Consider the following 26,154-nt stretch of genomic DNA (forward strand, 5'->3'; position numbering starts at 1 on the left):
GCAAAGAGGGCAATGGCCAATACAATAATTTTCGAATCACCTTTGTGTCCAGTCTAGTTCTGGTGTAAAAACTGCACTGCCAATACACAGGGAATCTTGTCGGACTAGATGAAACTTTGGTTTGATCCAGCACTGATGCTCTTATGAATTAAATCCAACTCCTAAGATGCTCTGGTTCTCTTCAAACATCTAAATTCAACACATTCTCGATGTCTTCCAAGGCCGTTTAAATGTTGCACTGAATAGGTTTTTTTGTAAGCTTTTAATATTGCTAATGGGCTAATAGACAGGTAGAAGTGTGTTAGCAATAAAAATGAGATCGGGCCAAGAATATTATATTCATGTATCCTTCAAATCAAACTCTCTCTTTAAGTTTTAATTCCCACACCATTCTCACCCTCCATTCCATTTTAACATTTCATGAGCAAAAGAAAACCATGAGAGGAAGCATGGAAAATTTAAATTAGGCTGCACTGATTCAATACAAGCAGGGCTTGGATGAAGTTGCTCATGAAAATTATTGCCATTATCAAGAAATGCTTTAATTTTTCACCCCCTTTTTTTAGCTAATTGGACTTGCCTATGTGACTGATAAAAACAACAATATTGTCTCTCAGTTGCCACCCTGTTGCTCTCAATGACATCATAATGTAGCCCAAATCTTACTGGATACAGTTCACTATGAAGTCATCACATTCACTATGTGAATCCTGACTGGAATATGGGTTCATTTGACAGTCAGGAAGGACAAAGCATCAACAGCAGCCAGGGAGAAATGGTGTCATAGCAGTAGCCATAGGAAACAGTGACAATGATCTGGATGAAAAGTAGGTGAGTTTTTACGTAATTTAGTCGTTTTCTACCCCAGTGAAATCTCTATTTTCAATTTGAAAACTCTGCAGCTGTGGGATGCCACCCATTGAATTTGCTCAAGTTCAATCAAACACTTTGGGTTGTGTTGTTCAAGATGCATTTATGACCGAACAAGAAACGGTAAAAGCAGAAAATGTCAGCTGAATACCTGCTTCTTCTGTAGGTCTTTATAGCAATTTTGCTAGATTCAAGAGGATTGTAGTTTTTGGAGAAGTTTCCAAGAAGCATCTGTATGGTTTTGTGAATAAATGAACTCATGAACTTTTGGAGATTAACTAGACTAATAAAAAATGTCCTTCTATAGTTTTTAATCTACTCTGGCAGAAGTGTGGAATAAAGATGTTAAGTTCTTAATATCTCTTGAGAAAGCATCCAAATGTCAGGTTGTACAATACAGTGCCTTTCTTTGTAAAACCCTGGAAGCCTAGTTTACAAAAAGGAATGTAATACAGGGGGAGATCATTGTGGATTACAAAGCAGCTTCTGAAAATGTCAGTGGTAAATAGCCAGCAAATCCCTTATTATCAATATCATGGCATTGATATACAGCACAAAGGCATATATGATACTTGCAAATCCATATCGCATCAAACATTTTAGTCAGTAGCAATCCCTCAGACCCAAGCGAAACACAGGTCTAATACATGTGGGATCTTGGGTTTTATTAATGATTAAGTTACAGGGACTCCTCTTGCACAAATGAACTTGATTTTAATTGAGTTCTATGAAAATGTGCCTGGGGTGTTCCTTGCTTTCCTTATGTCTAAACATCACAAAAGAGATTAAAATCCCTTTTTGGGAAATGAGTCTTCATTAGGAAGGAATAAACTGCTTCCACCTTGGGTTTCCCATGAAGTGAAAAGTGTCTCGCAGTGGAGCACAGGCAGTTATTGACCTCAACCTCTGTGGACTAAATCAGATGTAACATTCGTGCCATTTGAGCTCATGTACAATCTGGTCTAATGCTACTCTGATCACCTATTGTAACATAAATGCTATCTTGTGGCGTCAAGTGAAAAGACAGCTGTCTTCTGTTCAAGTCAATCGCTTACTAATGAGCATGGATGGTCATCTGATGCTTACCAGACTTAGCTGAAGGTGCTTGGCTTTTGATGGCTATTTCCTCAGTGACCACTGCTAAGGAGCTAGGTGTGGCCTGAGAAGAGGGGGAGAGGCTGAGGAAGAAATTTGGCTTGCAGAGAGTCCCAAAAGCCACAGAGAGAGAGGCCTGGGGGGCCACGTCTGACCTGTGGGTCTGAGGTTCCCAAGCCTGGTCTGATATTCCTGTCAACCATGAAGGGATTAATCAGCATTTACGGTTTTGCTTAATTAATTCAGACTCACAAGCCTGAAGGATAAAGAACATTGAACCATTTCCCATTAAAAATCATGATTTATTGCAATTAGACAATTACATTAAAAATGATAATTTTGGTGCAAAATCCTTTTTTTTTTTAATTGACAAGGCTCATCAGTTCCAAGCAGAGATTGATTCATGTTGCTTGGAGGTCTTGTTAACCAATCCCATTATTGGTATATTTTTAAACTTCTCTGGGCTGTTTGTAAGAAAGCATATTCACCCCAAACAGTAATTTGCCATCAAAAATAGATAAAATACTGCAGTGGTAACTAACCAGAAAGAATAAAATGATGATGGAATTGAGAATGTTGTACTTGCACAGAAAGCTTTCAAGATCAGCATCCTTAGGCTTGATTAACATGAATGAAAAAAATCTCACATAAATAAATAAAATGCCAGCAACTACTACCTCCTACTATACTGGTGGGCTCTGCGGTTTAGGGAGCAGAGGGTGGGGTACAGAAGTACAGAAGGGCAGCAGAGTGAAGGTTCTGTTTCTGTTGAACTGCCCATGTTGTTGGCCCTCAGCTTGTGAGACTCTGTTTCTGTATGGACTTTGGACACATGGATTGATCCTGGACTGGGGACTTAACATACTGACTTGCTGCCAGGTAGGCCAGGGGTTCAGGACACAGGAGATGGTGAAAATTCAACTCTTGATTGCTTAATCACTGCTAACAGGAAGGGTTATAGCTCAGTGCTAGAGACTATGCATTATGTGGTTTGATTCCTAGCATTGTTAGGTAGGGATGGGAAAGTCTTCTAGCTGAAACTCTGGGAAGTTTCAGTTGGTGTAGAACATTGGTTGCCAAACTTGGCCCTCCAGCTGTTTGGGGACTACAGTTCCCATCACCCCTGACCATAGGTCCTGTTAGCTAGGGATGATGGGAGTTGTAGTCCCAAAACAGCTGGAGGGCCAAGTTTGGCCATCACTGGTGTAGAAGATCACACTAAATTGACAAGTGCTCTGACTTGGTTCCTATGTTCCTAAACCAGAAAATGGGTCATGGGATTATGCCATCCCTCCTGGAATATGAAATGTCATAAATTTGAATATGGTTTCAAACCTTAAGTAACCCAATTTAGTTCTAACTAAGTGCTGACATAATGATCTACTGCAGAGAATTTATGCTCTGCGAGAGGTATTGGAAAGATCATTGTTGAACCATGTTAAGCATTTGGCAGTGTTACATCTCCAGAAAGATATTTCTTTGGAAACAGGTATAAGATCTCATGTGTTAGAAGCATGACATGAAACCCGCTATAGCATCTAGTGCGAATCACACCGCCTCTTTGCATGCTTACCAGTGGTGAATCGCTCCAGAACTTGCCACCTTGGAGATGTGCCTAACAGGAGGCTGTAAATCAGATGTAAATCTCTGCTTTAGTGCTGCTTATATGAGTATTGGCAAAAAAGTGGCCTAGTCTGTTGATACAGCTTCAGTCAATTAAAAAAAAAAAGCAGAATGAATTATTAGAGATACAGTTAATTTGGCTTCTCTGTGAGTGCATAGATAAATTCCTTGAATCTCATTAATTGTTTTCCTGTAGTGAACAGGAAAATGTATTCCCAGAGAACTGAGCTGAAAATGGTATCTCATATTCTTAAAATTAACTGGGGGGTGGTGGTGGTGGTTAGAAATGTATAACCTAGCGGATAATGTTAGTGTTTAATACAGATGGGAAATGGTGTGTGTATAAAATCCCTGGTCTTGAATTAATATAAAAAGTGGCAGTTCTCTGCTTTAGCATGCTGCAGCCCCTTAGATTTTGTTTCTTACACCTGGCTAAGCACCCATTCAATATGAGTAATCATTCAGAATGATACCTATAGACTAATAATGCTCAACAGACCTCTGGTTAATTTTGTGGTTAGTGAGTTGGGAAATTGTGGAGGTACACCATGAAAACATTGCTAAGCAGTAAATTATCCCAGACTTGGTTGCTGGTAAAACCTTGGAATCAAAGCATGTAATACACAGAGGAACAGCTTTCAATCGTCTTCCATAGGCTTCCTCAATGAGAAGATCAGAATGGTAGGCAAGGATAGGTGGGCCACCGCTGTCAATCTTGCCTTGCCGTTGTTCACTGTAGCATGGGTTTGGGCAATGCTCGCTGTATGAAGCATGCTGCTAGAACGTTCCCCAGAGTCCTCTGCAACAAGCAGGGGGTTCCTGGCAGGTATTCCATAGCAGATAAGTTGAGATAGAAAAGATTTCCCAAAGCCAGACAGTTTGCAAATGACTAGTATAGACCTTACCATCGAGCAATGGGTATTTGGACTCTGCACCGAAATATATTAGTGTAGTTTTGGTGGGTGGGGAAGAAGTCTCTGCCCTGAGGAGTTTTCATGAAAAGGGAGGACAAGGGGGGGGGAATACAAATGAATGCAGTTGCACAATGCTTGGGAGCAAGCCAACCGAAGTCACTTATGAGTAAACATGCGGAGGATTGCACCATGGGGGCGAGGACTAATCGTTAAGTCAGACTTTTCATAAAAAAGGTGGGTTTTGTTTAGGGATTTTCCTCTATTTATTTGCTCCTGTCATATAATTAAAAAAGTTATCTGGGCAGCTTATAACACCATAATAAGGCGAATTAAGAATGATTAGCAATAAAATAAAAGGTAGCAATAAAAAATAATGCAGCTTGAAAACACATGGAGAAGACAAGGCTGAAAACAGGTCAGTTTTGAAAGGGGAAAAGAAAATGGTCTTTGATGTCGGGAAGGTGGGCTTTCTCTGGGAAGGCCGGCACTGAAAAGAGCAGAATGGGTGCAATACATGGTACCGCCACCACCCCATTGCTGCTCCTGCTTACTCTTAAAGAGTTTTGCCTCCACTGATAATGATGTTCTGAGAGGGTCTTCCCTCAGAGCAAAACATTCTAGGCAAGGTGGCCCAGAAGAACACTGGCACTGCCACAAATTTTCTATGGCAGCTAGAAATGACCTCTAAATGTTGAATCAGGAGTTGTGTCCCCTGGATGTTTTTGGATTCCAACTCTTATCAGCCCCAGCCATCATGACCAATGGGCAGAGATGATGGCTTGTTGTCAATATTTATTCTTGCCATCTCATTTTTGACCACATCCAACTTACCAAGGTTCATGGTTCTTACATTCCAGGTTCCAATGGAATATTTTTCTTTACAGCATTGGACTTTCCTTTCGCTTCCAGGCATATCCACAACTGAGCGACCTTTTGGCTTTGGCCTAGCTGCTTCATCAGCTCTGAATCTACTTGTACTTGTCCTCCATTCTTCCTCAGTAGCATGTTGGATGCCTTCTTACCTGAGGGGCTCATCTTCCAGTGTCATAACTTTTATATGCCTGTTGTCTTTGTCCATGGAGTTTTCTTGGCAGGGATACTGGAGTGGCTTGCCGGTTCCTGCTCCAGGTGGATCACGTTTGGTCAAAACTCTCCACTATGACCTGTCCATCTTGGGTGGCCCTGCACAGCATAACTCATAGCTTCTCTGAGTTATTCAAGCCCCTTCACCACGGCAAGGCAGTGATCCATGAAGGGGATGGTAAAGGTAAAGGTAAAGGTACCCCTGCCCGTACGGGCCAGTCTTGCCAGACTCTAGGGTTGTGCGCTCATCTCACTCTATAGGCCGGGAGCCAGCGCTGTCCACAGACACTTCCAGGTCACGTGGCCAACGTGACAAGCTGCATCTGGCGAGCCAGCGCAGCACACGGAATGCTGTTTACCTCCCCTCCGGTAAGCAATCCCTATTTATCTACTTGAACCCGAGGGTGCTTTCGAACTGCTAGGTTAGCAGGTGCTGGGACCGAACGATGGGAACGCACCCCGCCGCGGGGATTCGAACTGCCGACCATGCGATCGGCAAGTCTTAGGCGCTGAGGTTTTACCCACAGCGCCACCCGCATCCCTGAAGGGGATGGTAGTTGTAGCTTAACTCCAGCATTACAACACACCACTTGGAACACGAAAGAGACAATGTGTGTGAACAGCCTAGACATGCAATGTCTAAAGCAGGACCCTATGAGTGTTTACTCCCCCCCAACAACAAGAACACAGACTCTGTAATGTATTTTGGGATAAAAGTGTTGCACAAAACAGGAGGGGGAAGAAAAGGCTCGCAACTTCTGTTTTTAACACTAGCTTGTGAGTGACTTGTCTTCCTACTTAGAATGCTGAACATGTAAGCTTCAGCATCCATAATGCTACACAACAGATTTCAGGCCAAGAATTTAAAAACATAATGTTTTCCCCTTGAAGCTAAAGGAGGAATGATAGGTAAGCAGAATTTAATAATCGCTCAAGTTGGGATTTGTACAGAAAGAATCGCTTTTGCAATTCCATTGGTATTTCAGTGTTTCTGCTGCCAGAAGATTAGCAACCTTTTTTTATATTTATTTAATACTATGGATTGTTTATTTGGGTGGGAGAAAAATGGGATGTGAGGGGCAGGATATGATCAGGGAAGAATGCTCTTTGGCTCATTTGAAAGTGTTCTGAACCACTCGAAAAAGAAATACTCCGCTGCAATTTCCCCCCCAGATACTAGAATCCAGGAGATCAGCATAAGCTCCTAAAATCTGTGACTTGCACAGCATTTCCTGAGACTTCCTGTCCCCATTAGGTCACTCAGTGTTTATGATCAGAGCAACAGCACGGCAGGAGTTTGCCAAAGTTCTGTAGAAATGGCTTGCTGTATTAATTGAAGAAAGAGCATCCTTCTCCTTAGAGATTACTCTAGTTTCCTGCTCCCCACACTCCCCAGGGAATCAGGGAGGGATTATATTCAAACCCATAAGAATACATGCAATGTATAAATTGGGACAGCAGCAATCATTTGAGATTTGTAATTAATTTGCACACCAGTCTGTGGCTGCTTGTAGGCACTGATGGTCAGTTAGGTCCTATATCTGGCTTTCCCTTACCCTCAGATCATTTAGGTTGCAAACCTGTACACACCTACCCATCAGACAGAATGGGGTTACATGCATAGCATTTCAGTGCTAGCTGGCTGGACAAACCAACCCCCAATGTGCATTGTGCAGGCTACTCAGATTCTATGAATTCCATTGCACACATGTGACTCTTTTGGCATTGTGGAAAACATTGTTCCCCTGTTCTGGCAGGTAGTCTGAGCTTCCAAGCAGCAGGTATATCATTTTTGCCATACTCCCTACCCCAGATTGTTCTGCAGGGCTCATGAGATTGATGGGCAAGACGCAATCAAATACAAAATAATTAAAAAATAAACACAGACTTTTCAGAGGCTTGCATCCCATGACATACACTGGTGATCTTGCTGGCTTACTGCAGGGTGATGATTGTGCCTGGGCCATTTCATTTCATACCTTCCGTAGATTCTGTTGATTACAGATTAGCTTCAACATGCCACTACATGGGATTGAGAAGGGCACATGAAAACTGCCACCAATCCTGGCTTCTCTGATCGCCATCTTTGCGAATTAAGATCAGGATCGATGACTGTGTTGATTTGGTGCTTATCCTAAGTAATTCATTCTCTTGAAAGATGGGTCTTGGTATTCACGACTGAGCAGCCCTATTTAGGATCCACGCTGCTCACCCCCAAAAGGGGGAGGTGCTAGAAAAGCTGCCCTAAACATACCGTAGTCTGCCTCTCCCTCCTCCCCTTGACTGGGTTATCATGCCCAGTGGGGTCATCACCCAGCGGTCATAAAAGACAATCCCACCCCCCAGAAGGTAAAATTCTTTAAAAATAAGAATTGACAAGTCATTTTGGAAAACTCTCACTATTATTTAGAGCCTGATTTGAAAGGCAGCTTCATTGTATCACTGTAGGTGGTATGTTGACCTGTATGTTGCCTGGTCAGTGTTATGCTCCCCTCCTGTACTGTAACCTGTTTTTCATAATAGAAAAGTGAGTATGGACGCAATCCAAAAGGGCATGGTGGTGGAAACCAAAGCCATTGAGCCACCTCATCCAACGCACTGCCAGGCTTTCATGGAAGAAGGAGCACAGGAGCACTTGTGTGTCCCTTTCTCTTTTTCCATATTTTATATATTTTTATATTTCCCATTGTTCCTAACGGGAAGGAAATAAACTATGCCAGCTCAAACTGGCGTAATTTGGGCCCTAGTTTAGGATCCAATACTTTTCCCTAGCCAGCCCCGAACATGTCCCCTTTTCTGCCTTACTGACACCAGAGCTCTGACATTAGCAGGGCAGGGGCCACAGATATTTTTTGCAGTGGCCAAGATGCAGCATCCAACATTAGGTCTCCCTCTCAAAGCTCAGAGAGGAAGATCCAGTGCTCCCATGGTCCCTCCCAGGCAAAGGATATATAAAAAGAAAAGTACAAAAGATTAGCCGCGCCTTCTGCATGCAGCTCTTGGGAAGATGAGTGGGCTTCTATGTATCTGAGATAAGGGATGGGCAAATTGATCAATTTCGGTTTCTCATTTTTCCACCCTAAAGAACAGTTCTCCATATTTCCACGACAATTTTATTTTATTTTTTTTAAGTATGAATCCTCCCCCCATTTTTGTGTAAGTTTCTGCTAATGCACAGATTTTTGTATGACGTTTACTTAATATACACATTTTTTTGCAAAACATTTTCGGCAGAACAATGCATGTTTGTTATTTTCATGAATATCTGCATTTTATCTTAATGAGCACTCTCACTATATTGTGGGTGCCTTTTGCGGGATCTCGTGTGGTGCTACAGTTCTCAGGGAACTTGCTAGTAGAAGGGGGCTGCCTGCTTCTCAGTGTATTATTCAGAGGTTCACGCCCAGCCTCAGCTTTAAGTTTCATTTCCTAGGAGGTGGGGCCAGACCCATTATAAACAGGGGAAGGAGCCGGTATAAGCCAGGCAGACAGCTCTGGAGATTCACCCTCCCTACCCTCCCTTTGTTTAATGTTTATTGTTTGCAGGTTAAGTTTTTCTTCCTGTTTAGTGAACACTGCTGCAGTCTTTGACTGGTTGCTGTTGAAGGACCGGGAAGAAATTTTCCTGCATTGGCAGGTTTTGTCTTCCCCGTAACAATTTCTCACAACTTTGGCGGTTATGGCCTTGGGTGGAATCCTTTAGTCTTTTCTTCCCTATAAGGTGTGTGTGTGTGTGTGTGTGTGTGTGTGTGTGTGTGAAATGGTGACTCACCCCCCTGCGGCGGTGATACCAGGGTCCCCCTCTTAAAGGAGTTATATATATGGGTGTCACTGGCCATACACTGAAAGGTCGTCAGTGAACTACCCTGCATGCGGGGATATGGGATGGGCTGCCTGTTACACTTATGTCTTGCAGAGCACCCCCATATCCCATTTACCCTCTGAGCCCCAGTTCCCCCCGGCTGGGGGGCTGGGAGGGATACAAGCCCAAGACCTAAGCCAAGGTCTTCCTACATTCAGAAGTTTAACGTTGTCAGAGTCTTTATTTCCTTTCCTATGTTCCCTGGGAGTTGGGACTGTTGCACCTGGTCGCGCCTGGTCACGCAATACGAGTGGCAACCATTTTAGGTGTGTCCGATTGACATCCAGCTGCCAATGTGTGGCTCCTTTTGGACCTGGAAGAGGGAGAAATGGGGCAGGATGGGCTTATGCAGACTTGGCCAATGCATGCTTTGACACAAACTCCATGAAAAGGGGCAATTGCCTTTATAACACATTTTGTACACATTACTTCATGGGAGAACTGCATTGCGAAATGCGGAGAAGCATGAATTTTGAAGGGCAGCTGTGTTTGGGTCCACATATTAGATCAATTTGCACTTAAATGCAAACTGAATCCCCTATCCCTAACCCAGAGAGCAACACATGGATGATAAAAAGGAGCCCTTTAACCATTCCCCTTACTGTAGCATTTAATTCCAAAGCTCTTCCCTGCTTTGTGACCTTGAAATCTTGCCTTTCATTGGGTTTTTTTTTTTCCGGGAGGGGTGTGAGAGGGTAATATTACAGATGCATGCTACATATACGTGTTAAAATGGTCCAGAAGCAAGACATATTGGGAGGGGCAAGCTCTTTTGACATGAAAGCATCCCACCTGTGTAGAGTGAGCAGGATTTTTTCATTAGGCATGCCTTGTGGTCCCTTCAGTTTTCCAAGTTTGACAGGGTGAACTTCCGTGTCTGCTTCCCTTCCTCTCTTCTGCTCCCTCCATGCTACAGCTCACTCGCTCTGTCTCTCAAATGGCTCGATTCTGTGGGTTGCGGTGACGGAACAGACAACATATTCCTGGAGCCGTTGGTGTTTACTAATCGGAGATGACAGAAGCCAGAAAGGGAAGCCTTCTCGCCAATAAATAAAAAATGATCTGCAGTTAGATCACTTAAGCCCTTCATTGTAATGTGAGGAAGAAAAGGGGGGAGGGTATATACCCTCCCATAAAAGCAGAAATGCTCTCCTTTTTCATTCCTCAATCCAAATACATCCAGGAGGCAGTTTCTCACGCTGTGTCTTAACCTGCCTTTTGCAGTTATAGAAGAATACAGATGACGGTGGCTTGAGACATTTTCCTTTGTGTCTTATGCAAAGTGGGGATAAGGAAAGAGGAACGACGGCAGCAAACTGCACAGGCAGTGTAAAGAGAGACATTCTAACACAGAATGAATGTCTTCCTGATTGCATTGAGGTTTATAACGCTGTGTACTTTTGTCCCAGTGGGTGGTGCAATTGAGCTAACCTTCCCAGCAGACTAGTTTCATTACAAGAGATACCTTATTAATTTAAGGGGAGGGGGGAAACATAGAAAGAAAAAAATAATAATAAACACCCATATTACAAATTGCAGGTCATTATTTGATACAGCTGCACGGCTTTAAGAAAGGATGGCAGCTGGAACATTAAAAGGGAATGCCACTGCTAAACTTGCTCTGGCCAATTTGCTTCTCATTAGCTCTTGGGTTTCCCCCCCCCTCCTTTTACAAACATGAATTATGCCTGGATTTTCCATAATTAACGTTTTTTTTAATAGAGATCACAGTTTTTGTACTCGGCCTCAGTATGTGCAATGTTTTCTTTACTATCAAAAACAATCCCTCACCCCAGCACTTCTTTCTGATTCCCAAAGCAGGTATGGATTTTGAGCTTGGGATTCATCGATATGTTTGGATGGGTCCACTGAAATTCTGGAACTTTATCCACATAAAAGCTGGTTTAATAATAATTCTTCCCCCCCCCCGTGAACTCTGGGAATTGTAGTTCAGGGGTGGGTTAAGGGTACCCAACAGAGGATTCTCAGCATGCTTAAATTTCCATTTGCTTCTTTCTTTGTGGGACTCTAGGATCACATATGCACCTTGCAAAGTTCCCCATGAAGTGGGACTGGTTATTAAACCACGCTGGAAACTAGAGCTCAGTGAGGGGCACAGGGGTCTCCTACCAACACTTGGCACTCAACAAATTACAGGGTTTTGCTTTGTTTATTCACTTTCACTTTTAGTTTGGTCAATTGAAATATTCTCTCTCTCTTTTTTTAAGCCACAAACTACAATTCCCAGGATTCCTTTAAGGAAGCCATGACTTCTAATGTGGTATATGAGAGCAGTGGCAGGCCCTGGGGTCTCAAATTTCAGCAGCACCCTGTGCAACACCAAAATTTGGTCTCTCCCCCCGCCCCCACATTTGCTTCTGCATCACAGTTGTGGTGCCCCCAACTCTCTGTGCCCAGTGTGACTGAACCAGTTGTGCTCCCCTAAATGTACCTATGATGAGAGCTTTACAGTGGTACCTGGCAAGATGAAATTAATTCGTTCTGCGAGTTTTTTCGTCTTGCGAATTTTTCATCTTCATTAGATGAAACTTCATTAGATCCCTTAGACCTATCCAATTACCGCCCAGTTTCAAATCTTCCATACCTGGGTAAGGTAATTGAGAGAGCGGTTACTGAACAGCTTGGTAGGTTTCTGGAGGAAACATCGGCATTAGATCCATTTCAGTCTGGTTTCCGTCCTGGTTTCGGGACGGAGACAGCTCTGGCTGCCCTAACAGATGATCTCCGTAGACAACTGGAACGAGGCGGGTCAGGACTGCTGATCCTTTTAGATTTGTCAGCAGCCTTTGACATGGTTGATCATGATCTTCTGGACCACCGCCTTGCAGACGTAGGGATACAGGGCATAGCCCGTAACTGGTTGTGCTCTTTTATCTCTGGTCGGGGACAGAGGGTGGCATTAGGGAGGGAAATGTCGTCGCGCCACTCCTTGGTGTGTGGAGTGCCGCAGGGCGCAATTCTCTCTCCGATGCTTTTTAACATCTTTATACGCCCCCTTGCCCAGATTATCCGGAGCTATGGGCTGGGCTGTCACCAATATGCTGATGACACTCAGCTCTATCTGCTGATGGATGGTCACACTGACTCAGCCCCGAACACACTGACCAGATGCTTGGAAGCTGTGGCTGGATGGTTTCGTGGGAGCCGATTGAAACTAAATCCTTCGAAGACAGAGGTCCTATGGCTAGGTCGGGATGGCATGGGGATGAGGGACCAACTCCCTTCTCTTGCGGGGGCCCAATTAGTGCCATTGCCTTCCGTTAAGAGTTTGGGTGTAATCCTTGATGCCTCCCTTTCCATGGAGGCACAAGTTCCAGCAACAGCCAAGGCGACATTTTTCCACCTTCGCCGCATCAAGCAGTTGGTTCCTTACCTTTCCCGCCCCGACCTGGCCACAGTGATCCATGCGACGGTCATCTCCAGGCTTGACTACTGTAATTCGCTCTATGCGGGGCTGCCCTTGAAGCTGTCCCAGAAACTCCAGCGGGTACAGAATGCTGCAGCGAGGCTCCTCATGGGGTCTCTGCCATGGGAGCATATTCACCCAGTGCTTTTCAAGCTGCACTGGCTCCCGGTGGAGTACAGGGTCAGATTTAAGGTGCTGCTTTTGACCTTTAAAGCCCTTCACGGCCTAGGACCCTCGTACCTACGGGACCGCCTCTCCTGGTATGCCCCACGGAGAGCCTCAAGGTCCATAAATAATAACACCCTAGTGGTCCCAGGCCCTAAAGAAGTTAGATTGGCTTCAACCAGAGCCAGGGCCTTTTCAACTCTGGCTCCGGCCTGGTGGAACGCTCTGCCTCATGAGACCAGGGCCCTGCAGGATCTGATTTCTTTCCGCAGGGCCTGTAAGACAGAGTTGTTCCACCTGGCCTTTGGCTTGGAGCCAATTTGATTCCCTCCCTCCCTCTCTCTCTCTCTCTTTTTTCCTTCTCCTCTTTCTTTCTTTTCCTTCTCCTGCGATGAGGCTACATTTTAATATTTTAATGTTCCATTATTTTAATGTTATATTTTATTTTTGTTTTTAAGTTGTAATCATTCATCTTGTTTTTATTATTGCTTGTAAGCCGCTCTGAGCCCGGCCTTGGCTGGGGAGGGCGGGGTATAAATAAAAAATTATTATTATCATCATCATCATCATCATCATTATTATTATTATTATTATTATTATTATTATTTTGCGAAGCACGGATTCCCATAGGAATGCATTGAAAATCAAACTTGCAAGATGTTTTCGTCTTGCGAAGCAAGCCCATAGGGAAATTCGTCTTGCGAAGCAACTAAAAAAACGAAAAACTCTTTCGTCTTGCGAGTTTTTCATCTTACGGGGTATTCGTCTTGCAATATATGTGGTGCAAATGTATATATGTGGTGCAAATGTGGCTTATGACAACTGAAATGCTGCAGAATTGGTATTAGCTACTGATGTAAACAGACTTATGAACTGTATTACATAGTAATAGTGCCCATCAAGTTATGTGGGGTTGTTGTTAAGCTTTGAAAAGGAATCACACTCTACCACAGTCCAGGTCTGATCAGCGTAAGGCTTCCACTGTCTCTAGTTCCTTGCAGAGATAACTTACCAGGGAGTTTCACAGGAGCTGTCCAAGGTACTGGACAGGGAAAGTGTCTGCGTCCACTGTGAGCCTCATGCCTCTACAGACCTGAACAAGTCAAAAGAAGAAAAAAGCCCATTAAATTGTGGGGTGATGCTGAGGGGCTATGCGTACACATTTCTTGCAGTAGGGGTAGCCTGGTTGTAGGGTTGAAACTCAATGGTAGAGCATCTGTTTTGCATGCAGAGACTTCTAGGTTCAATCTCCAGGTACGGCTTGGAGAGACCCTCTCTGAGTTGCTGCTGGTTAGTGCAGGGACACTAGCCTAGATGGACCAGTCACCTGATAGCTTCCTATGGCAGCTTCCACCCACAATTCCCTGGCCAGAGGTGGCTTGCTTTGTAAATAAACATCTCCTAACCATCAAGTGATGTTGAGAAAGCATCTTCAGTCAGCTCTAGAAACACTATCAGTATTCCCTAGGGAGAAAGCAAGTGATCCAAAAGGCAGCCATCTCTTCACTTGATGCAACACTAGAGGATTTCTGTGTTAATAGATAGAAAGTGGGGAGAGTACTCTTCTTACCTACTCTGCATGTATGCTAAATGGGTAGTTAATGTGAATGGATGGAAAGAGTACACGCCTCCAGAAATCTTAACATTAGAGGATGGTAGAGCGATGCTCCCATCTGATTAAGCAACAGGATTCCATTGATGGTGTGGCACAAACTGATAGCAAACCTCAGAGACCAACATGAATTGTGCAGGAGGTATCTGTGGGACAACAAATATGTTCTGTGAGATTGAAATCTATGCTCCACACAAAATAGCATCTGTAGAGTTACACTGGATGACTCTGTTATCTCCTGCCCTCTTGGGTACTCCTTGCTCCAGAGAATCTCCTACACGATAGTGGCATTATCTTGTTCCCGTAAAAGTAGTCGGCATCACCTTTGCCTGTGTGTCTGTATGTGAAAGAGAGGGGAAGAAATAGAAAAACAAAGTGCCCACAATATCTCTTGTTCAGATTATGTAAAATGATGGCAGTTCCATCTGCTTCTTTTCAGATCTTATGATGTAATGTCCTGTTACAACATACAGAGGTGTGTGCAATAAATGCCTAGATCAGTCCCCCCCTTTTTTCCTTTAGGAGTGAGGAAGGGGCTATAGCACAGAGGCTCAGTAAATTAGGTTGACTTAGAAAAAATGGGTGCAGGTAACTTTTATCATGAAAAAGTTAGTACATGGTTTCTACTGTCCTCCAGATCAGCCTTGCCCTACAGTTTCTTCCCTGTCCTAGGGGCTGGGGCTCCCCCGTGTCTTTTGGGTAAGGAGATCCGCTGGGCATGAGATCCAGCAAAAGGGAGCTGACAGGCTGGAGGCAAATCTCCCTGCTTGGTTTCCTTTCCTGGCCAGCAATCTATCTCTGCTGTCACAGATTTTTCTCTTCAAGTGGGGATATACTCCCTTCTATCCATCGAAAAGAGAGCTAATCATGCCACATAGGCATTGGGCTAGCCTCTGCTTTTGAGGATGAGCTGCAGAACCTGGACTGTACTGTCTTTTTGCTGTCCTCACCCACCAGGTTTGTAGATATCCCTACAGGTAGTCAGCAGAAGCACTGAGCATTCTTATTGCTAGGTACAGAGATGCTGTAACTAATCAGTGGTGGTGGTTGGATATTGTTGTTGTTGTTGTTGTTGCAACCATTCATCTGTCTTGAGAAACAATGGAGTGCAACCGCGGGAGTGAAGTCAAAACTGCTGTGTTTGCAGCACTGAAATGACCTCTCTGGGGCACAAGCCCATGCAGTATTTATGGAGGTCCTGAGCTGCCTAGATGACAAGACCCTGTTCTCAATCTCGCTCATGTAGTTTAGCACCAGCTGTTATGATATGGATGCAATGCAGCTGCAAACTGCTAGCTTGAAAACAAAACATGATGGGAATGTTGGGACTGTCCGTGGGAAATAGTGGGACAGTCAGTTCACAGGGCGATGCACCGGAATTTGCTCAGAGTGTAATTTGAGCTCTTCCTCTTGCGTATGTACAGGAAGTACTGGAAGTCTTTGTCACTTGACTGCTGGAGTTTGAAGAGTACAGACATGTTTTCTGTAATGCTGCAAAGACAGAAATAAAGGCATGTAAATACATTTCTGTCTATCTTCTTTCCCTGCCGGGGAGCAGGAGGGAGGGATGTGTGTTCTTCCCACATTTGGGAAGAATCGCCTATTGAGACCTAGCCTGGATCTTGCTGGGAATGCAGCCAGGGAGGTCAACAGGAGACCAAGCCGGGTGCCTGGGAGAGTTGCCAGTTTCTCCCGATAAAGGCTTGATTTCCGACACCAGCTTGGCCACAGGAGTTGCTGGAAGGAGGTGTACAAGGCATCATTCAACTGTCTTAGGCACTCTACTCCAGATTTGTGTAGGGTTTACTCCTTAGCATTTTCTTCTCCAGAAGATATCCCACAAGACAGCGGAGATTTAGGAGCAGAGTATTCCTTCTCCAAGGTAGGCTACCTTCCCAGGTTGATGAGCTCCATCTGCTTCCCACTACCCTCTGTATCATGTGCAGAAACTGCCTTCTTGACCACTGGACCCACTACTGGCCTTGTCCACTCAATCCATCAGAGCCTGTCTTCACATGCAGGGAAGTCCCTGACTCACCAAGGGTTTGAGACCATTGGCTACCCTCACCTGGTTTAGCCAGCCAGTCAAAGCCATTCCTGGACTGTGGCCACTGTCACACGCTGACAGCTTATGGAAGCCACAGGTGAGAGCTAAATGCAGGGTAGAGACCAAAGGTGGACAAACATCCTCAGTAGGAGGACATGTCCCCCATCCTCTCCCCTAACACCCCATACACACCTGATGTACACTATCGGGATCATGCTTCCCAGTAATGCTTGATCTCCCAAAGGATTGATGTGTGCTTTTGAATAAAGAACAATAACGCTGATTGTCATGGTATACTACTTTGAGTCAAATGTATAGGATTGTAGCCTTAGATGCTTTTCCTTCTTAGTTTAGGGTGTGGAGGGAGCATCTTACTTACGGAAAAGTCAACTGACAGATATCTCTGTTTTTCCCTTTGAGAGGAAAAGGTATTTGTCTGGTTTTTCTCCTCCATACTAATATGGTCTGAGTATAAGAAATAGCCCAGCCCAGCAACAAATACAATCCACGGGTCTTCCACTCATTTGTGTTAGCTCTTAGGCGGGAAGCGTCTGTGCTTGTGAAAGGGGAGCATGATGATGAGCCATTAAGCCAGCTGCAGATAATGATGCTTATACAAACTGCAACAATCGTTTTGATCACTGCGCTGTGAAAACCACATAGGTGGAAATATCCATAGCTATGCTTTTACCTCTCTGTCTACACATACACACCAGCAAGCTCTGTTTCCCATGAAAGGTCATTTTGCCTAAAGCATTTCTTGATTTCTCGAGCGGGTGAAAAATAATCATGCACTTAGCAGGGATGTGATCCTTGCAAGATGAGATTTCCAAAGATGGCTGTGACAATCACAGCCTGTGTCTTCCAGGCATTTTGCACACATTAAGCCTCTGCCACAGCTAAGCAAACCAGTTTGCGCAAAGAAAGAAAAGAAATCGCCCGGACTATGTTGTCACTCACTCTTCACTATCAGGCTGCAGCTGAAATGGGTACCGAAGGCCAAACTCTCAGTTTGATTCAGATTTGGGCTCAGCTAAAGCTCCTTTTACATGTTAAATACGCAAAGGCAGCTTCAAGTGATTATTGGGCATCTGGGCTGCATCACTGCCTCTGCCTCCAAGGGCACACAATGTCATGCAGCTCCTTTGGACACACATTGAACAGTGGTGAAGCCTATGCTCATAGACTTTCCACATGAGATGAGGCCCTCTAGTGTAATCTTCATTCCTGCAGACATTCACAACACACGGACATTGGAGGCAGGGCCAGGGAAGCTGTATGATTTGAGTGGCAGGAGCAGTGGTGTGGCTCTGTTTCCCCTTCATCATGTGGTCTTCCCCTCATGTGCAAAGGGTGTTTAAGGCTCTGATCTGGAGTGCACTTACTAGACAGCAAACTGCATTGAGCTCAATGGGACAGTTATCCAAGCGAACAAGTATAGGGATTGTTTAGCAATGCAAGTTGTTTTTTCTTCCAGAAAAATGTTTCTGGTTTCCTCCCCAAGCACAATTCCAAAATCCAGAAACTCTATTGCTTTCTCAACAAAATTATTGGTAGCATGAGGGGACCTTTATGTGTCTCTCTTTTGTTTTCATTCTTAATTATAAATGCTGTAAAATGACTACGTACACATTCAATAAAGCAGAGAATACAACACATTGCTATACATAGTATAATGAGAGCAGTTCCAAAGCAGCTCAAAAAACCATCCACAGTGTGTTGATTAAAACCCAAGAAAATAAAATAGTTTTTTAACCACCTGCCTATATTATATGAAGCTGGTGCTAGGCAAAAGTCATTTTACATGGTCTTAAAACACTGGCAGTCCATTATGTGTCTCTCAACCCCATTGAGCCTTGCAGTGCCACCTTCCCTTCACCCAAAACATACCTAGCAGTGAAGGCAACCAGGAGGCCTCCCTGTGAGGCTTCTCTTTCCCTTTGGTACCTGGTTAAATGAAATGGCAGGGTGCTAGGTGCTGGAGATCCCAGGTCATGCAGTTTTCCAGGACATCTGAGTAGTAAGAATTTGAGACACCCTGGAAACGATACATCCGAAGACTCTGTATATGGTATACTGCTAAGCATGCTCATAAGTGTCCTGGATGCAAGGTTTCCAGGAACATGCATTAAAAAACTTAGGTACAGTGGTGCCTCACAAGATGAAATTAATTCGTTCCGCAAGTTTTTTCTTCTTGCGAGTTTTTCGTCTTGCGAAGCACGGTTTCCCATAGGAATGCATTGAAAATCAATCAATGCGTTCCTATGGAGACTGTCCGGGGACAGAGGGGAAGCGCCGCGCGCCTTCCCCTCTGTCCCCGGACCTGTTTTAAAGCAAGGGGCAGCGGGGAGAAGATTGCTTCTCCCCGTTGCCTGCCCCACAATCTCCGGGGACAGAGGGGAAGGCGCGCGCGGAGGGGAGAGGGAGGGGAGGGAAGAAGATCGCTTCTCCCCGTTGCCGCCCCTTGGTTCAAAAGGGGTCCAGGGACAGCGGGGAAGACGCGCTGCACTTCCCCGCTATCCCTGGAGCTTGCGGGGCAAGCTTCGTTTTGCGAAGCAAGCCCATAGGGAAATGTGTCTTGCAAAGCGGCTAAGAAAATGAAAAACTCCTTCGTCTAGCGAGTTTTTCGTCTTCCGAGGCGTTCGTCTTACGGGGTACCATTGTACCCAGGAAAACATCTTCCAGAGCTCTTTGCACATGTTTAGAATTTGGTTTCCATTCTAAGCCAGGGAAGGATTTCTCAGGAAAATTGCACTCTATTTAATGAGAGGGCCTGGTTTGTCTAGGACAAGGGTGCAGAATCTGTGGCTCTACAGACACTGCTGGACTAAAACTCCCATCATCCCAGGCCATTGGGTATACCAGCTGGGGCTGATGCAAGCTGGAGTCCAATCACATCCAAAGGGCCCCAAGTTTCTTATACCTTGTCTAGGAGCTTCATAAGTCCCTTTTAACAGAGCAGGTGAGATAACGTGGGCCATGACATGGGCCACAGATGCCATGACTTCAAAGCTGTCTCTTTGATATTTTAGTGGCACCTTAATAGAAGAAGCAAGGTTCATGGCAGTGCTTGTGTCACCCCCATGGTAGTTTTGTTGTCTGTTTTCTTTTGGGGGGAAATGCTCATGCAAAGGAGAAAGATGAAGCAATTGTGCTTTTGAGTTTCTTTTAAGCGTCAGCCTCCTTGAGCTATCTCTACAGCCACACAAGGCTTCTGGAAACTGAAGAGTGCCAATCCAGATGTGTAGGGGTTCAACTTTGCAAATGTTAGCATGCCCTCTGAAAAGGTGCTCCCTTTTGCGACTTCCTTCTGGGAGGGAGTGTGGAACAGTGTGCAAAATTGTTCGTGGTGGAAGGGAAGGAAAGGCATTGGCTCCCTGCCAAATAAAACAAGGCTGGTACTCCTTGTAACCACTGCAGAAATACAGGCACTTCAGCCAGGTGGTTTCAGCAATAGATGAATATGTTCCCTCTTATCCCCTCTTATTCAAAGAGAGGGCTTTGTTCACAACGTGTTCCCTTATTGGCTGAGATCACACAAAGAAGACAAACTGTGCATAGAGGCAAAGCAGTACTTCTGAACAGCTAGCAAATATGTACATTTGATTTTGTCAGGCATTCTGGGGCCTCTGGAAGCCCCATTGTCACTACCAATGAAGACATAAATGAATGCCCCCTCCCCAGTTCTCTGCTTCTGCCTTATTTATTTATTTATTTATTTATTTAATGATTTTTTTAGGAATTTCAACAAGACATTATATATATATATAAAATCATTCTTAATCCCCCCTTGTCCCCCCCTCCCCATAAAGTAGCCCCCCTCCCCTACCCCCCCAGATGTCCCTCAGCTCCTCTCTCTGGTTTATCAACAAATGTTATTCTCTGCATGTTACAAAATTGTATAGATCCTTAATTTATCCAATTAGCTATTGTCAAAAAAATGTTTGTGAGTGTTTATTCAAAACCTGCCAAGGATTCCAGTTCATTTTGTTGTTTCTTTAAGTACTTTGTAAAAGGTTCCCATTCATCTTTAAAGTCACGGTTATCCTTGTCCCGTAGCTTATGTGTCAATTTTGCCAATTCTGCGTAGTCTGTCAGTTCTCTTGCCATAGTCCTTTTGTCGGGATTTCCTTGTTCTTCCATCTTTGTGCTATTAAGACTGTTGCCGCCGTTGTCGCATGCATGAAGATATTTTTCAATTTCCTTGGCAGGTCTTTTCCTACAATCCCTAACATAAATGCTTCAGGGTTTTTTAAACAAATGTTAGATGGAACATTTTCTTCAATTCATTGTATATCATTTCCCAAAACTTTTTAATTTCATTACAATCCTACCACATTTGGTAAAAGGTCACTTCCTTTTCTTTACACTTCCAACATGCATTTGAACTGCTTTTATACATTCTTCCTAGCTGCACTGGTGTTATATACCATCTATACATCACCTTCATACAATTTTCTTTCAGAAAAGGAACAATCTGTAAATTTTAAGTCATTTTTCCATAACCTTTTCCAGTCTTCCAACATAATATTATGCCCTATATCTTGTGCCCATTTAATCATAACTGATTTCACCTCTTCGTCTTTTGTCTCCCATTCTAGCAGGATGCTATATTCACCCTTCAATAATTTAACTTTCCCTTCTACCACTTCCCATTGAAACTTGGATATCGTATAACTGAATCCTTTCTTACTGTCTTCTTTGTATGTTTCATGTAATTGTCGATAGTGCAACCAACTCTAATAATGATCTTTTATCTCATCATAATCTCTTAATTTCCATTTTCCATCTTGGTCCTTTTACAAGTCAGCATATGTAAGTCATTTTCCTTTCTTTCCAAGTGGTTTGAGCAGTAATGCTTCATGTGGTGAAAGCCACCAAGGAGTCTTTTGTTCTAGCAAGTCTTTGTATCTCTTCCATACTCTCATTAGTGATTTCCTAATTATATGGTTCTAAAAACCTCTGTGTACCTTTCCTTTCCCATAGCTTCTGGCTCATTTATGACTGGGCTACTGAAGAGAGGCTACCCCACTCATGAGCTTAAGTGGAGGCTCAGGTTGTAAAAATGCTCAGCTCAATGCAGAACCTAGGTCAAAAACTACAAAGCAATGGGCTTCCTGTAGCAGAAATAGCAGTGCAATGAATTATCCGAGACTTCCTGACCTCCTTTGTGGCAGAGAAAGGGTAGCTGGGGCTTACTGCTATTTCCAATCATCAAAAATAACACAGAAGAAAAATGTCTACAAAAACGTGTGTGTGGGGTGGTGGTGGTGGTGGTAGAGAGACACCCCGATGGGTGGCATTTTTACATTTGCTAGTAAAACGCCCATCATTTTGAAGGGTGGGATGGTAGTAGGGAGAAATAACAGAGTCTTTTGAAGAAGCAGGAGACCTTTTAGCAACTGGTGGTGGTAGAGATCAAGGAGTGAAGGTCAGAGGCAGGGGTGTATTGAGAATAAGACTGGGGAGATGAGGGACAAGGGTATGGAAGACTCTGAAAGCAAGGACAAGGAGCTTGTACTATAGCAGTGTTTCTCAAACTTGGGTCTCCAGCTGTTTTTGAACTACTGTTCCCATAATCCCTGGCAACTGCTCCTGCTAGCTAGGGATGATGTGAGTTGTAGTCCAAAAACAGCAGGAGACCCATGTTTAGAAAACACTGTACCACAGCGATAGCCAGCATGGTGCCTCCCAGCTGTTGTATTACAAACTCCCATGAGCCCCAGCCAGCGTGGTCTATGGGCAGGAATTATGGGAGTCATAGTCCAACAATATCTAGAGGCCCTCATTGGTGATTTCTGTTGTACTTGGATCCAGAATCAGTCAGGAAACCAGTGCAGGGATTTATTCAGGGCCAGAGGGATGATTTTATCATGAGAGGGCTGGCTAATCAAAAGGGAAGCAAGGCAAGAGAATGGAAGTCAAGGGAGGAGAAACTTGCAGTAGACTAAATGAGAGCAGAGCTCTTGCTGATGGGGCAGAGATGCAAGGCCATATTATTTTCAATGCTTTGGAGGAAGATGCAACATTGCTTGTTGAAATGTTGGTTGTGAGGAACACAGGATACAGAGGTTGAAAATAAAGCCCAAGCTACATCTCTGTTGAACAGGGTGAGTGGAAACATGGCTGGTGAATAAAAGGAACAGGTTCATCTCTGTGGTGGTCCCTGCTTATGAAATTCTCACCCGATACCTACATTACTATCTATTCAGTGACAGCTGAATACCATTTATTCTTCCAGGGTTTTTAAATGTTTAAACTCATTGCTGCTAGCTTTTAATCTTCTCTTTTATTTTTATTGTTTTCAGAGTTGCTAATGTTTTCTGTTATGAAATTTGTTCTATTCTTTTATTGCATAAGCTGCCTTGATGCTTATTTTGCAAAGTAGCATAGGATAATATTAAAACAACACAAACAATTATCCTTTCCTTCTCTTTGGCTTCTCCTACCACTTTCTTACACCCCCTAATGCTGACAGCTTAAAAATAAATGTGTTATGTAAAATATAAAATAAAAGCAACTTTCCAATCAAGATTCTGCCTTCCCATTCCATCTTGTCCCATTGAAATGAAAAGGCCACACTCCCCTCTCCTCATGCACTCCGAATAACCTATCAAATAATCCCTCAAATCTACCCAAGCTCTTTCCCTTCCAGAGGGGAAGCCATGTTGTGCTAATGGAAGTCCTTGCACTGGCTTCTGCTAAGGCACCAGCTGGTTGAATCTGGTGTTGAGTATTAAAGAGCCAGAGTAGCACAGTGACAAGAATGTTGGAGCTGAATTGGGGAGAACAAGGTTAAAATGGTAAAAAGGTAAAGGGACCCCTGACCATTAGGTCCAGTCGTGACCGACACTGGGGTTGTGGCGCTCATCTTGCTTTATTGTTCGAGGGAGCTGGTGTACAGCTTCCAGGTCATGTGGCCAGCATGACTAAGCCACTTCTGGTGAACCAGAGCAGAGCATAGAAACAATGTTTACCTTCCCGCCAGAGTGGTACCTATTTATCTACTTGCACTTTGATGTGCTTTCGAACTGCTAGGTGGGCAGGAGCAGGGACTGAGCTACGGGAGCTCACCCCGTTGTGGGGATTCGAACCGCCGACCTTCTGATCGGCAAGCCCTAGGCTCAGTGGTTTAACCCACAGGTTAGCCATAAATCTGACTGGTTGACTTTGAGCCAATCACCATCTCTCTCGAGTTGTGTGTGAGATAAACAGGAGTCTGGGGATAGACATCAAGCATGCTGCCATCAGACATCAAGTATGCTGCAGAATAAAACTAACAAGGTAACATATAAATTGAACAATTCACATTTTTTTTAAAAAAACCCACACATTCTTAGAAATGTAAATATTTTTACAGTTAGGAGGTAGGAATAATTGTTTCTCTATTTCTGCCTTTTCTTCCATTATCAGGAAGTACCAAAAGCATATTTTGTCATCAAGGGACAAAGCTGAAAATAATGTGAATAGTTGGGCCTCTGGTGATAATTCGCTTCCAATTCTTCTTGTGAATTTTAGCCCTTCATACCAGGCAAAAGCTTAACTATAGTGCTTTGCTTCAGAGATGTTCAGGAGCAATGGAGCGTGCCAGACTATATTGGAAATTGGAACTCGGCTGTTGGCCTCTTTCCTCCTTTTCTTTTTTTCCCTTTTTTCCCTCCTGACGCTCGTCCTATTCAAACAGTAAATTTACTATCTAATCACAAGTTGCCATGTCATTCGAAACAGACTAATGCAGGGGCTTCAAGCGATGTATAAAATCATCTAACAAGACTGGCAGCCACTAAAATTACCCTGTGTTTGCTTTGTCATTACCGAGGCAGCCTTTGATTCTGAAGAATTAGAAGCCTTATTTGCAGTTCAGCACCTCTTGGCGTGAACAGCTGCAGAAGGTGCACAGCAATTGAGGTGTGGGTGAGGAATGGAGCTCTCCAGTGGAGAGGGTTAAATCTGGATTCTGGAAAGTGAGCCTTGCTGCTGTACTGATTGCTTGACCAGGTTTTTGAAATGCAAGGGAATGCTTATTCTCAACAACCTTGCACAAGATCACATGTGTCCCTGGCATGCGGCTGAAAGTGAATATATGGCACCTGAACAGAAATCCTTATTCACTCACGAAGGTGAATAATTTTTCATGCTCATTATTTTACTCTCCCCAGCAGTATGTAGCGCTGCAAGACGAAACAGAAAAGATTCACAGCAATCTGGGTACTATTAAAGATGAACTAACGGAGAATTTTCCACCAGGAAGTGACCTTGTGGCTAGACTTCCACATAAAAATAGGTTCATGAGAGTGGACGTACATGAGTTATGAAAACCCGAGGCTTACTAAATACAAGTTAGCACATTTTTATCATAACATCATTCCACAAGGAACTCTAAGAAGACCCCATTGCCTTTCCCTCCACACACTGACATGGGACCCCTTCCTCATGGTCGAACTTCTTGGAATTGTGCATGAATTAATCCAACAGGTAAGGCAAATCACCTGGGTCATTCTTGCTTAATCAGCACCCTCCTGAGGAGTGGGTGATGCTGATTGGATGGGGAAGTCACATGTAATTCACTTTGTGCACATGGTTAATTACTGATTAATACATACTCCCCTAGTGGACTGAGATGGAGACTAAAGAGGTTTCCTCTTTTTTTGGTGTAGGAAATTGCCAGACCATTTCATCTTTTCTGTTTTTTCAATTTCACAATATAAATAAGTATTTTGTTTTGGTAAAAAGTAAGAAATGAAAATTTGAATCAATGATTGAGACTGGTTACAAAAGAAAAACAAAGAATAATGAATGGGGCGTGTCTCTGTTATCCTATTCACACCCATTCAGCATTTGTTGGTGGAGGTTATTTTCTCAGAAGTCTCTCAAGAGCTTTATCCAGTTTGACCTGGAGTCTTACATATTAAGGGGTGCAGGACAGGACTTGGCTTTGGAAAAATGCATTGTGGGAGAAAGATATCTAATAAAAGTGATTGTGAAATCTTGTATACAATTTCATAAGAATAAATCCTAATTAGTTCAATGGCTTGGGCTGACTTCTAAGTAGAGTAGAGACAAAGGATTGCATTGGGAATGTGTTCCTTTAAGAGTATTGCATAAGCCTGAGCATTGCCTTAAAAACACATTTAATTTTTAACAGAATGACACGTTACTCTCTATTACATGAAATAAATCAAGCCTGTATAAAAGATGCATAGGCTGACATTTCCCTACAAGATTAGTATTTGCATGACAAAAGCCAGCAGCAGTGGCAAAAAATAAACAACATTACAAAACTGGTGTTGAGAGGAATACACACACACACACACACACACACACACACACACACACACTATTGACACAAAGCAGCAATTTTAGACAAAATGAGGATTTCCCCTATCACTCAACCGCCAATTACCAGTTTCCAATTAAGTCTTCCCATCAAGAAAACAGTTTTTATCATTATTTTTT

General features: G+C 43.6%; 2 long non-coding RNA genes across 5 annotated transcripts in view; one reads left to right on the forward strand and one right to left on the reverse strand.

Annotated features, from left to right (window-relative positions):
- On the forward strand, positions 1-10,514 carry LOC310845236. Its single transcript, XR_014564592.1, has 2 exons — positions 1-831; positions 10,364-10,514. It is a non-coding gene; the product is annotated as an uncharacterized lncRNA (long non-coding RNA).
- The window catches only part of LOC310845235, a 24,343-nt gene continuing 7,815 nt past the window's right edge, over positions 9,627-26,154 (reverse strand). Inside the window, exons 2-5 of one of the 4 annotated variants that reach the window (XR_014564588.1) lie at positions 14,610-14,797; positions 14,052-14,132; positions 10,240-10,449; positions 9,627-9,760 (exon numbers count right to left, since the gene is read on the reverse strand). This is a non-coding gene — a long non-coding RNA (uncharacterized lncRNA). Of the gene's footprint in view, positions 9,761-10,131; positions 10,450-14,051; positions 14,133-14,609; positions 15,499-26,154 lie in introns of those variants that run through there. The other 3 variants (XR_014564590.1, XR_014564589.1, XR_014564591.1) reach the window with 3 other exon arrangements.

This window comes from Podarcis gaigeae, assembly GCF_964106915.1.
Source record: "Podarcis gaigeae genome assembly, chromosome: 5".
NCBI classification, from domain to species: Eukaryota; Metazoa; Chordata; class Lepidosauria; order Squamata; family Lacertidae; genus Podarcis; species Podarcis gaigeae.